Here is a 12,185-nt window from a genome sequence, read left to right as displayed (position 1 = left end):
TGTGATTTAATCACAACAAATCTAAACAACCCTGCTGCAAAAACCCTGCCATCCAGGAGGTCTTTTTTCTTAAACGTGGGTATGATGGGTGTACGGTCCTGACAAAGGAACAATGTGTTTGAGGATGAATTGTTAAAGCAAGAACAGAGAAAAGGCTGGGGGAAAAGGCTGATGTATACCAGATATGTTATCAGCTAGAGAAAGAACCATTTCCTTCTGTCATACTTATTTGCAAATTACTTTGCAGTTCTGAATGCTGTGGGGTCTGGATGCTGTAGCACAGGCAGAGCTGCTGCTGCCAGGGCTGGGAACGGGCACAAAACCTCGAAGATCTCTCAGAAATCCCCACGGCCACTTCCCCCAGCTCTTATCAGCACGCTGTTAATCTTTGGCATCACAGCAGCAGTTGGCACCTCCAGTTCCAAGTGCAAGGTGCGTGTCTCTGACCTTGTTTTCTGTGCCCCGTGCAGCAGCTTGGTGCAGGGTACAGGCAGAGGTTTAAAGGCACTGGTTCCGGGGGTGCAGCTCTACCTTAAGTGTGGTGGGGAGGTGCTGTGGGAGAAGAGAAGGACTCCGTGGAGAACGGACTGTTGGTCTTATTGATAGGCTTCAACAGCACTGGTATGAATTAGCTCCCAGTGTGTAAATTCCAGCCAGCTGAGAATTAAAGGCAGGATGTTCAGGCTTCTCTGCCTGTCCCAGGAATGCCCAGTTCAGTGCTGTACTGCTCATGAATTTATCCTTCTCCCTGCACAAGGACCTGCTTGGCTGCAAACCAAACCAAGCGAATAGTGCCGGTAAACTTTGTCCTTCCACAAACCATTAAAGCAACGTGACCGAGCTGGCAGTTAAAGGAGGAGCTTGGCCCTGGGAGAACCAGAGTGGCAGTGCAAGACCAGCAGGCAGGTGGTGTCCTGGGAGCCACAAGGTGCAGGTGACATTGAGAACGGTGGCATGTTGGAGCGTGAGACTCATAGAAGTCATCTTCATGGGGTTGTAGGTATCACTGTGTTGGGCTGTGGGGCAATTGAGAGTGTGGGACACACGGCGTTTCCATTTTCTTTTCCATTTCCACAAAAGCCTCCTGAACGTGTTATTTCCGTGCTGCAGCTCTCCTCCCTGACCTCTCCAGGATCTGGCTGATCCTGATCTCGAGATGAAAGATTGCCACCTGACGGGCTGTGAACACCGGCCCGTGAGATTAGGCTCTGAATTATTAATCCAATCAATGACTGCCTCCTTTCATCATAGAGGAGGCACAAAGGAAAGCTATGGGGGCCCTGGAAAGGAGGGAGGGAGAGAGGAAAAAGGGAGAGAAGTAACCAGTGCAGACTGGTGTCCCTTGGGTGGAAGCACCTCCATGCCTGTTTGGTTCTGGAGGCAGGGACAGCGGCACCATAGGATTGCCTGTTTGAGGCATTCTGGGGAAATTGATGTCTCTCAGCTCCTTTCCCTGTTGCATTCGGGAGGGAGGTACCATGGCCCCATCTTAGTGAAGGACCAGAGGGAAGGGAAAAGTCCCCAGTTCTGAGCCCTGTGTAGGAAATGAAGCCAACTGGAAATAAGGAAATAAAACAGCGTCTTTACTCCAATTTTCAAGAGGTTAAAAAAAGCTATTGTGCTAATAGAGCTATTCTTTCTGGGTAGATAATACAAAGCATTGCTTTGGTGCTGGCCAAAATGTCTGAGAAACCTTTTTTTTTCTCCCCCCATTTTCATTAAAATTCAGATCAACATTACAAATGAGATAAGAAAAGAAGTGTACAGTTACAATTCCGTAGCTCTTTGTGATCACAACCAGATTCTGCAGTCCCTACTCAGGGGGGTTTAAGAGTTCAGTTTAGCTTGTTTCAGAGCACAGCATTGAGCTCAGCCAATGCTGCTCTCCCATACAACCCTCATCTGCTCCCTGGTCACACAAGAGACCCATGGCAGGACGGGCTGCACAGCCAAGCAAAACCTCCCTGGTGTATCAGCTGCCCTGGCTGGGGACCAAGCCCCTTTTTTTCCCCCCTCGTGGCCATGTATTCAGACTCTTCTCTTACTCTGAATCTGACATTTGCTTTAAACATCCGAAAAAAAAATGATAGCGGTTCAACTGTAGCCCGAGCAGTGAATGCACAGCATGGTGACTGAGAAACACCGCGAGTCATTGCTGTTGCCAGGTATTCCTAGAGAAAATATTCAGGACATGGTCCAGCACAGGATTTGTAATTCTGCCCTGCCGCTGCTGCTGAAAGCCGCATGTGGGCACAGGGCTTGTCTACCAGTGTCCCTGCCAGCAACCTGTGGGCTCTGGTCTCAATGGGGCTTTGACCCAAGGACAGGACCCTGAGCAGAAGCATTCCTCCTCCCTCTCCTGTGCTTCAAACCAGCTGACCTCAAGCTACTTGCAGCAGGCATAGGAGTTGTCCCTCAGGTTCAGAGTGGCCATCGCACACTCAAATTCAGGCAGATGGTGAAATATCTGACAGAGAGTGACACTGGAAGTTGAGCAACCCCCGTTAGTTATATGGATTCAATGAAGGAACTGTTAATTTCAGTGCCAGGCTGTGCACGAATAAATCACTAAGAATTGGAAAGGATCATCAAATCCAACCATGAACTCATCACCACCATGCCCAGTGAACTGAAGTTACAGAGATATGGAGATAGACAGGAGTCAAGTGGGCTTCTGGGAGCAGCCCCAGCTGCTGACAGCTGCAGGTTGCACTTTGCTGAAGTGTTTCATTCTATCCATGCTGATTAGGCTTCCCACACAGACCATTGCGTTGGAGGCAGGTCTGGCCAGAAGGTCCCTCAAGCATCATCTGCCCAGCAGTTTGGAGAACCCACCCCTCTCTGGGTAATTCAGTCCCACTGGGTGCTATGTGCAAGACTCCAGTGTGTAAAAGGCTACAGCTGCAAAGAGATTGCAGGAATAACGTTTAATTAGAATAACACGATGGCCAAGCCATAGACCAACCCTTGGAAAAGAGAAAGTAGCTCTGAGAAGCTGGGGTGCTCCAATGGGTGCCCCTTCCTGGGACCTTCAGTGCCACTCACTGCTCCGCTCTGGTGCCTTGGTGTGGGGGGAATACAAATTGGGCAGCACTGAGCATATGGAGGGGGAAGAATGCTCAGCTGTGAATTTCGGGATGGGTATTATACAAACCCAGCCACCAGCACATCACCTTTTCAAAGGTTTCAAATCCGCTACAAATTGCTTCTGAATGACAATGAGAATTTCTCGCCCTTCACAAAGCCTCCCATATTAGCATCTTTATTGGAATAAACTAGCTAATTTCTCCAGTTGGAGGGCTGGTCTGGAGAATCCCTAATTCCAATTAGATGGATATTCATCAAGCCGCCTGATGCAGGCGGGGAGGCAAGGAGGGGCTCACCACCTGCCAAACCCACATCAGAGACAAAGAGAAGGGGACGGCTCCGTCCCCAGGGCCAGCAGCAAAGCAGGACATTGCGGGGTCCTTTTAATCCTCAATTTGTTCTTTGTGGCACTTGGTAATTCCCAGGCGCAGGGTGGGGTGGCTGAACCCAGCCTGGCAGGAATAATGATAAATCTGTGTGCCTCACTATTGCTAAGGTGCCTTTGATGACAAATATACCTTCTACTAAGGCAGGCTGAGTGCAGCTGGGCTGAAGCACAAGTGGACCAGAGGGAGGTACAGCCTGTCTGTCCGTCCATCCATCCCGAACAACCATGCAGCAACTTGTAATGAGGTTCACTGTCAGCATTTGTCTTGTGAAACGGGCAGTGGGATTTCTCCAAGCCAAGGCCTGCTGCCTTGCACTTGGCTGCCCTGCAAAGGTGAAATTTCTTTTGTTGCCATTGATCAATTTCACTCAGAAATGGAAAAAAAGAAAAAAGAAAGAAAGAAAGATAGAACTTGAAGGAGCTGGGTGGGCTTTAAGGTCCCTTCCAACCTAAGTCATTCTACGGTTCTATGACATTATGATTATATGATTTATTTGGACATTCCTAGTGCAGCACTGGCTTGGCCCGTGGCTGGGCAGTCAAGCTGTGTTTGGCCAGGAATAGCACAGATCACATGTAGAGACTGACAGCAGGAGGGTATTTTCCCTTTGTTTTTAAGTTCTTGGATTTAAGCTCTGGGACGTGGTTGTCTGCAGGCAGCGAAGCCTTCAGTGGTGGCAGGTCCTTTGACCATCCATTGGGTGGCTTTCCCAGTTCTTCCCAAGTGATAAACACTGTCCCCACTCTCCCCATGCTGTTTGTCACACATCCCATGCAAAAAGTCCCAGCACCGATCTCTCCTCACCCCCTCTGAGGGTTAATGGAAACAGGAGATGCCAGTGAACAGGGCTGGGCTGCGGAGGGGAGCGGGTCAAAGGACAAAAATGAGGACAAGTCTGCACATAGTCCTGTGGCTGCCACCTGCCCCAGCCCCAGGATGGAAATTGCTGCCTGACTCTCTTCCTCCCATTAAAGTATCACCTTCATCTAGACTGTGCCTATCTGGGCTAAAAGAATGATTAATTCCATTTATTGTTTTTTTAGAGGGTTTATTCTCCTGCAAACAAGAGGCTGATGAAGCTCCCATGGAAGCAAAACATCTGTATTTTTGCAGGCTATTTTCTGAGGCACAAGGGATTCTGCTGAGGAGGGGATCTGACCCAACATGTGAAGAGCAGCGTGCACTTACTGACCATCACCCAGAGCGCCAGGCTGCTGCCCTGCCTGATGTGACCTACAGGATGCAGACATGCAATGGTGCAGAATGACAGTGCTGCTTGCTTTGTCGCCACGACTGATCCTTGCTATGGACTTATTTATGGTGGAAAAACTATAATTGAGAATTGCTTCACCAACCTCTGACAAGCAGCTGCTGCTGGGGTGGGAACCGTGAGGGGTCTGTAGGTTTCCCTATCCCTCGCAGGTGCTGTGATCCCAAATATCTTTCATCAGTGCCCTGGTGATGGGATTAGCGTGCATTAAGACTTTCTCTTCTCATCTCTCCCAGGGAGGATCAAATGCAGTGAAATATCTCATTTTGCTGGTTGCTTTTTGAAAAATGTGTGGTATGTGTCTGTGTTAGGAACGCAAGGTCAAAGGAACAGGAGCACAGGCCATGGGGATGCAACAACTCTTTTAGGACGTTGGGTTTGGTCCATGCATTGTAGTCCTGTATGGGAGATTGGTAATCACAGCCTGAACCTCTGATTAATCAGCTGAGGCAAGTATGGGGTCAGCTGTGGGAGCACAGGTGAGAGTGATGTAGCTGTGCTCCCGGAAGGGGTGGAGCTCGACTCCATCCCCTCTGAGACCTCATTTAAGGGCTGACTCCCACTGAGGCAGCATCTCTTGGAGATTGCTCCCCAGTGAGGACTGCCCCAGCTTCTTCAGCCAAGGCACCACCACTGGTGAGTTTCCCTTTGCTTATTCCTTCTGTACATTTGCTACCACCTGTATATTAACAACCAATACATGTCCTGTATGCAAAACTGTTTTAAAAGTAGTGCGTTTGTTTACCTTCAGAGCATGTGCTACAGAAGCTCCTCCTGAATCACCAGTGTTTGCTGGGAAGAAATGTGGAAGGAAAGCTGTGGGTCTTGTGATCCCTTGTCCCTTAGCAAAAGACCAGCCCCTATACCAACACCCTGAGAGCACCATGTCCTGTGCCTGTTAGTGTCCTACTCTCTGGGGAAGTTTCCACTCTCCCTGAGGAACACGGAAGTGTTGGTGAGGTTTATCCCATTGATTCACATTGGCTGGTTTGGGCTGGAGAATGTGGCCTTGAGTTTGAACGTGGCTTTGGCAGAAATCAGTGCTGAGCAGAGACCAGCATTGTAGGAGATTGCATTAAGGGATGGGTAAGGGAGGATGCTGAGGAAATTGCATCCAGCTGAAATAAGGTATTGGGGCAGGTGAGTTTAAACACCAAATGCCACTTAGGCTGCATGGATATATGAAGCACACGGACACTGGAGCAGATGAGACACTTCAGCAGTGACCACCAAGTCACCCAGGTCACTCATATGCTGTGTGGCTTGAAGCAGGTCCCACACTGAATGGTGCAAATGGCAGGGCCACAAACCCTCCTGGGAAACAGACTGACAGAGATGGGTTGTTTAACAAGCAGTGGAGAAAAATCAGTGGTAGCACTGCTTGTTTGCAGCAGCAGACTGTTAAAAGACAAGTTACTTGTTCTTTTTCAAAGGCCTTGGGGAAAAAAGGGCCATCATTTCCAGGCAGGAATTCTTCTAAGGAGAATATTTTTGTGCCTGGCTAAGAAGAGATGAAAAGGTCAAAGAAAATTAAATTCACATGCTCAGAACATTTTGGGGCAGGTGTTTTTCCTAAGCCAGATTTCAGGCTTGGGAGGGCATACCCAGGATTTATGCCCCTCCTAACATTTCACCTGCTGTGCTAGCACTGGAGGGCAAAGGATTTCACAGTCCTGGCAGCCTGGCTCCTCTGGACCCAACTCAATAACTTTGTTTCGAGCTCATTGCAATTTGTACAGCTCAAACGAAGGCTCAGACGAGCGCTCCGGTCTGGCTGCTCATCACTTGCATTTCACTTGGCATGTAGGCAACGGATGAGGAATGCACAGAATTTCCTTTTCCACCCCGTCAGATCCTCTGTCTTGAGCCTGGCCCAGCCCCAAGAGCACAACGGATGCAGCTGGAGTAGGGCAGGTCCAATCTTGCTGCTCAGCTCCAGTGACACTTAACCTCCTCTGCTGCTGAGCTGCTTGCAGCTGGAGGTGGATGCTAATAAGCATCAGCCTACTGAAATGGCTCATCAGGGAAGGAAGGAAGGGGAATTGATTTCTTTGACTGGCAAGAGAAGCTGGAGCTTTTGTGGGACAAGATGACCCTCATCAGTGAAGTTGGTCAGATTGAGATTTGGTTTTGCAGCTCAGCTTTTCTATTGCTGTTGATCTGCTTGAGAAGGTAACAGCACGATGGGTCTTGCCTCTGGCTGCTGAATTTGCTGTCAGCAGTTTTGCCTCACTGTAAAACTGATTGCAACTAACTGTGATTTCTTACTATGTGGGAATCAATAGGGAGCTCTGAGCTATCAAATGAAGAGGTCAGTTAATCCCCTGTGTTGCTCTAGGGAAGGTGTTGGGGAGGAACATCAGCCCTTTGGGGCAGGCTGTCTTCTTGGTGACACCTGCGCTCTGTGGGACAGCAAGGCTTTCCCACAGGTCTGTTAGCTTGGCCTTGGTTGCGAAGGGAGCTGTAAACATAGGATCAAATTTTGTCTTATCTCATCCCTGAAAATGATTTTTCTTGGCCTGGAATGGAGCACTAACTGGCTTATTTCCTAAAGCAGCTGCACAGCAATGATGGGATTGAATGAGATCTTTCCCTTGAGCTTAGGCACAACTCATGGATGGGTAGGAAACTGTTGTTGCATCTCTGATACAATAGTAACAATAATTCACTCTGTGTCTAAAGGTACCTGAATTTAATTGCTATCAGTGATGGCTTTACTGGTTGAAGCATCTTTATCACATTAGGAAAACAAGTTTTGCCCCAGGGACGCTGCTAAGAAATGAAGAAGAGGATTTTGTTTATGTATTAATTTTGGCAGCATAATCCCAGCAAGCAGTGCATGAGTTGCTGCAAGTCAGATTACAAAAGGCATTAGAAAATATTTCTCTTCATCCCCAGACCATAGCTTTCCTTTAAGGGAAGGTGAGTGTCTTAAAAATAGCCCGTAATTGAATTAGTTAATTAGGCTTTATTTTACTTATCTATTTAATTTCACCGACACAGTTAAAGGCCGCGTAGGCTGAGAGAATTAGCATCATTTTTCTCTTGTTTATTTCTTTGCCTGAGAATTTCAAGGAGTCGAACTTTTTCTTCTGATTTTTGCAAGGTCTTCCTTTGCAGGGTAGAGGCAGGTTTGCCTGATAATGTTTATTAACGTAATCAAAATATTAACAAAGGCCTGCTTTAAACAAAGTGCTGGCTTGGCACTGGAGTGAAATATCTGCTAGCAAAACCTATAAGTCTAAACTAGAGAGGAACTTTGCTCAATCATTCAGCTTTGTGTTCCTAATGGTATTGTGCTTTTACAAGTCAGTAACCACACAGATCTCAATTGTCACTTGATTTTTGCAGCATCAAAGAGAAATCAAAAGTCATTTTCTGAGAGCTTTTGAGCCTCTCCCTCCAGCAGCAAAGCACCTTGCCTTAGTTCTTGTGCGTATTGCTCTCTTTGGCCTCCTTGCCAATTATTTTGGGTTGGATTTAGTTGAACCAAAAGCGACCATCAGGTCACCGTGACTCTGGAAACAGTTTCTATTTTTTTTTTTTTTTAATCACTATTTTATTCTTGTCTCATTTGTTCTTCCCTTCTTGCTGTAAAGCAAAAGGCTTCAGTTGTCTTTTCTCCAGAGAGAACGACAGCAGCGCTGTGCTAATGAAATCCTGTCCTGGCTTAATCTAAACAGGGACTTTGGCTAAATTCTGTTTGCTCAGTGACTCCTCCAGCACAGAACGTTCTGAGGATGGCTCAGCCTATGGAGAGACTGAGCCTAAGGGTTTCACCCCATGTGCTGGGATCCCAGTGCTGATCGCATCCACAGCTCCTGCTGCTTTGGGGACAAGGCAGGAGGGGAAAAAAGCAATGATGGAGGGGGGAAGGGTTCTGCTGCATGGCAGAGCATCCCGCTCTGCATGCCTTCTCCTCTCTGCAGGTAAGAGCAGAGCCCACCTTGCCAGTGCACAGCATGGAAAACTCCCTCCCAGCCTCCGAAGCGTAGTGCAGTGATGCAGGATGTACAAAATGGACAGCATTTGAAGTGTTTCCTTATAGGATAATCAGAGGAAGTCATTGTATTAAATATCCATTTGTGTCATTAGCCTTTTATTTGGTGCTTTGTCCAGACATCCTGTTTGCTTCCCCTATGAAGTAATGAATATGTTTCCTGTGCGCCGGGTCCCGTCCAAAGCTCCCATGCAAAGGTACTGAGCCGAGGTCAGTTGTGTCCTCAGTGCATCGCTGGGTTCACCTTGTGTGAGGAGCTCTGGGGTAAATGTAGAGCCCTCCTTGTCCCGCGAGGACAAAGAGTCAGAGTTGTCACTTCCTGGCATTTGAGATCTCACGCTATTCTGGTTGGGCTTTACAGCAGCATCAGCATGTCACGCTGAGTGCTTCTAAGGTCTGGTCTGGCACTCAGGGCATGCAGAGCAAATGCTGAACTGGAATTCCATATGTTAGGAGGCAGCAGGTGGGAAGAGCTGTGGCTTCTCCATCTTTAAACCTAGGAGGTGACAAGCTGCTCTGCATCCCTCTCCCTTCTTCCTCTTCGTTCCAATGCAGCAGGGATTGGTGTCCTACTTCACTGCAGCAGCTGCCTTGTATCTGCTACCTTATGGATCCCTTCCAACTCGGGATATCCTATGATTCTTCCTTCAATGTCCTCTTACCGAACCTGGGACCTCCACCGTGAGCAGCTAAAAGTATTCTGTATCTACGCCAGGGAGAACAGAGAAGCTCTCTGTGAGGCCTGGAAGTATGACACATGCTTATGAGCAGACTCTAGGCACATACAGTGCACTCATTAAATGCTACAAGGAATGCTGTGCCAGCAGGAGGGATTCTAGCCTCAAAAACCATTGCAGGAGTGCATGACCCCTCACCCTAAGGCAGAAGTGGGGAGGACACCTCCATCTTGTAATCTGCATCTGTCAAAGAAGTGCTCTCCTCGTTTTCTGCCAGTTTGGGAAGGGTTAATGAGGGAAGCACAGCCCCCAGGGGCCAGCACTGTTGTTCCATGCAGATTGGCTTGTTCTTGTTTCTTCCATCGATCGCAATCACTCAGAGCTGTGCCTGTAACAAACTGCCTTAAATCATTGCAATCATAATAAGCACACCTTGGTAAATAATGCATGAGGAGTCCGTAAGCCTATATTCATTAGGAGGAAGGCACATATAGAGCATGGTAATCATCTGGACTCAAGGAGGAGCTTGGCTGGTGGGGCTGAGCTGGGTTTGAGGCAGGTTCCCCATCCCCTCCAGATGTTGGAAACGTAGGCAGGTTCCTTGTCACCTTCATGAATTTTGTACGAGATGTTTAAAAATGCCTCTAAGGTTCACAGCACAATATGGGTTGGGTGGAAGCGGGCTTGTGGCGAGTCTCCAAATGGTATAATAGCAAGGCATCACAATTAATTGTGTTTAATATGTTTTAATGACTCAAAGCACATAGCGCGTAACAAGTTTTGCTATGAGAGCCTCAGTAGCCAAGTTAATGGTCTGGATATTAGAAGCCATTGTTTTAAAACACAAATTAAAAATGCTTTGTTTTCCCTTTGTCTTGAGGAACAAAATGGTGTCGCAGCATGGAGCTCCTTTAGGGCAGCTCTATTGGGTGTTAGTGCCATCCTGGTGCTGTTGCCTTCACTGCAAGGTTTTCAGGGCAGAACGCGAGGGAAATTAGGCAGAAATTTCCACCTTATTTTTGTGCGTGTGTGTGAGAGAAATGACAGCAATAAGGACAGTTTTCTTTTGTACGGTTAGAAGGGATGGAGCCGTGGCAGAAGCATTCCTGCTTCTATCAGACAGCTGTGGATGGCAATGGGTCATTTCACTCCATTATGGTTTCTGGCAAGTGAGTATTAAAGGGTGTGTGAGGGCATCGTTTCTCAGCGATGACTTCATTTGGCTGTCTAAACAAACAGCCGTTCCTCACCAGGTGCAAAGGGCCTTCTATTTGTTTTTTAACTTCTATTTGTTTTTTAACTCCGTGAAGGGGAAAAAGGGAAAAAAAAAATATCTAAAGGGAAAATAGCAGATCTTGCCTGTTTGACAGCCATGGTGGTCTCTGCCTTCTCGGAAAACAGCAGTGATGAGCACTGTGGGGACAGCCTGCTCCTTGTTCAGCCCCACTGGATGTCTTTATAGCCAGGATAAGTCTGTTCAAGAGCCTCCCAGTCACAGACCTCCTGGTGATGCTGGTTGGCTCAGGGTTATCTATATCCAACAACCCCTAGAAGTGCTCAAAACCACTGGGGCCCTGGGCAGCCTGATCTGGCATGGGATAGTTATCCCATGGCAGCTGGTTGGAGCTGGGTGGGCTTTTAAGGTCCCTTCCAAGCCATTCTATGGAAATTTGGAAGTCCTGGTGGGTCTGCTGTTCCATTATCTCCCGGGGGATCCCATCTCCACTCGTAACCAAACCAGAACATTTCTGCTTTATACACACAAACCATTTACATGTACTTCAGATCCCCAAGGAGACCATGTTTTAGATAAATTTAAGAACTCCATTCTCCTGTTGGCAGACACTTCCTAAACTTTCAGAAACTGCTATGCCTTCATCTTTGAAGCTGTGTTTTTGTCCGTGACGCTCTTCCTGGAAGACTGTTGCAGAAAATCACAGCTGGTGGTTACGGTTAAACATAAGGAAGAACAGTCAAAACTTCTCCCCTCTACAAGCATATATCCTAGTGCCAAGCTCTGCCTTATCTCTACGAACAGTCTGAAGAGCTTGAGATGATTTTTGGGTCCTGGGTTTTCTCCAGAATCAATTCTTTGTGCTTCCTTACAGTGTAATTAAAGAAATAAATCCCCCAGCAGCTCAGCTCCATGCAGAGCAGAGTCCCTGCTGAACGAAAGTGATGATCCTGTCTGTTCTGCAGTGTTGTTAAACTATCTTTTTTTTTTCCTCTTTCCCCTGCAGTTCTGACTGTATCATCTGTCACAGAGAGAAGCAAAATGACGAAGAGAGGAAAAGATCAGTGAATTTTAAGCTGGAGAAGAAAGACCATTCAACCCAAGCAGAAGGAGATAAATGGGGAATCATTATCTTCACTGCCGTCATCTTCACACCAGGCTGCCTCAAGTGCCACTTGCCTGGGCAATGTCACAGAGATGTGGCAATATGAACCATGGAGTCCTATCCCCATCCCCTGGAAGTGGAACCCCTGTGCAGGTACCTTGTGGGGTTTGCTGGGTCTGGATGTGATGGGGAAGCAGCCTCTGAGTGTGCTGCTCAGAGCTCATTGGATTCACTCCCAGCCAGGAGCTGAGCCAAAGCCTTCAAAGGTGAAAGGCTGATCCATTTGCCACCCCCTGTGCCACGGAGCCCCTCTGCTTTGCGAAGGAGATGTTGAATTTTGGGGAAATCACTCCTGCAACCCATAAACAAATGCAATGTGAAAGCCCTGCTCAGAAACACGTTGCAAAGAAAGCCCAGCAAGGT

The sequence above is a fragment of the Excalfactoria chinensis genome, chromosome 10 (assembly GCF_039878825.1).
Source record: "Excalfactoria chinensis isolate bCotChi1 chromosome 10, bCotChi1.hap2, whole genome shotgun sequence".
In the NCBI taxonomy this organism is placed as follows: Eukaryota; Metazoa; Chordata; class Aves; order Galliformes; family Phasianidae; genus Excalfactoria; species Excalfactoria chinensis.
Note: the sequence above shows the minus strand (reverse complement) of the source record.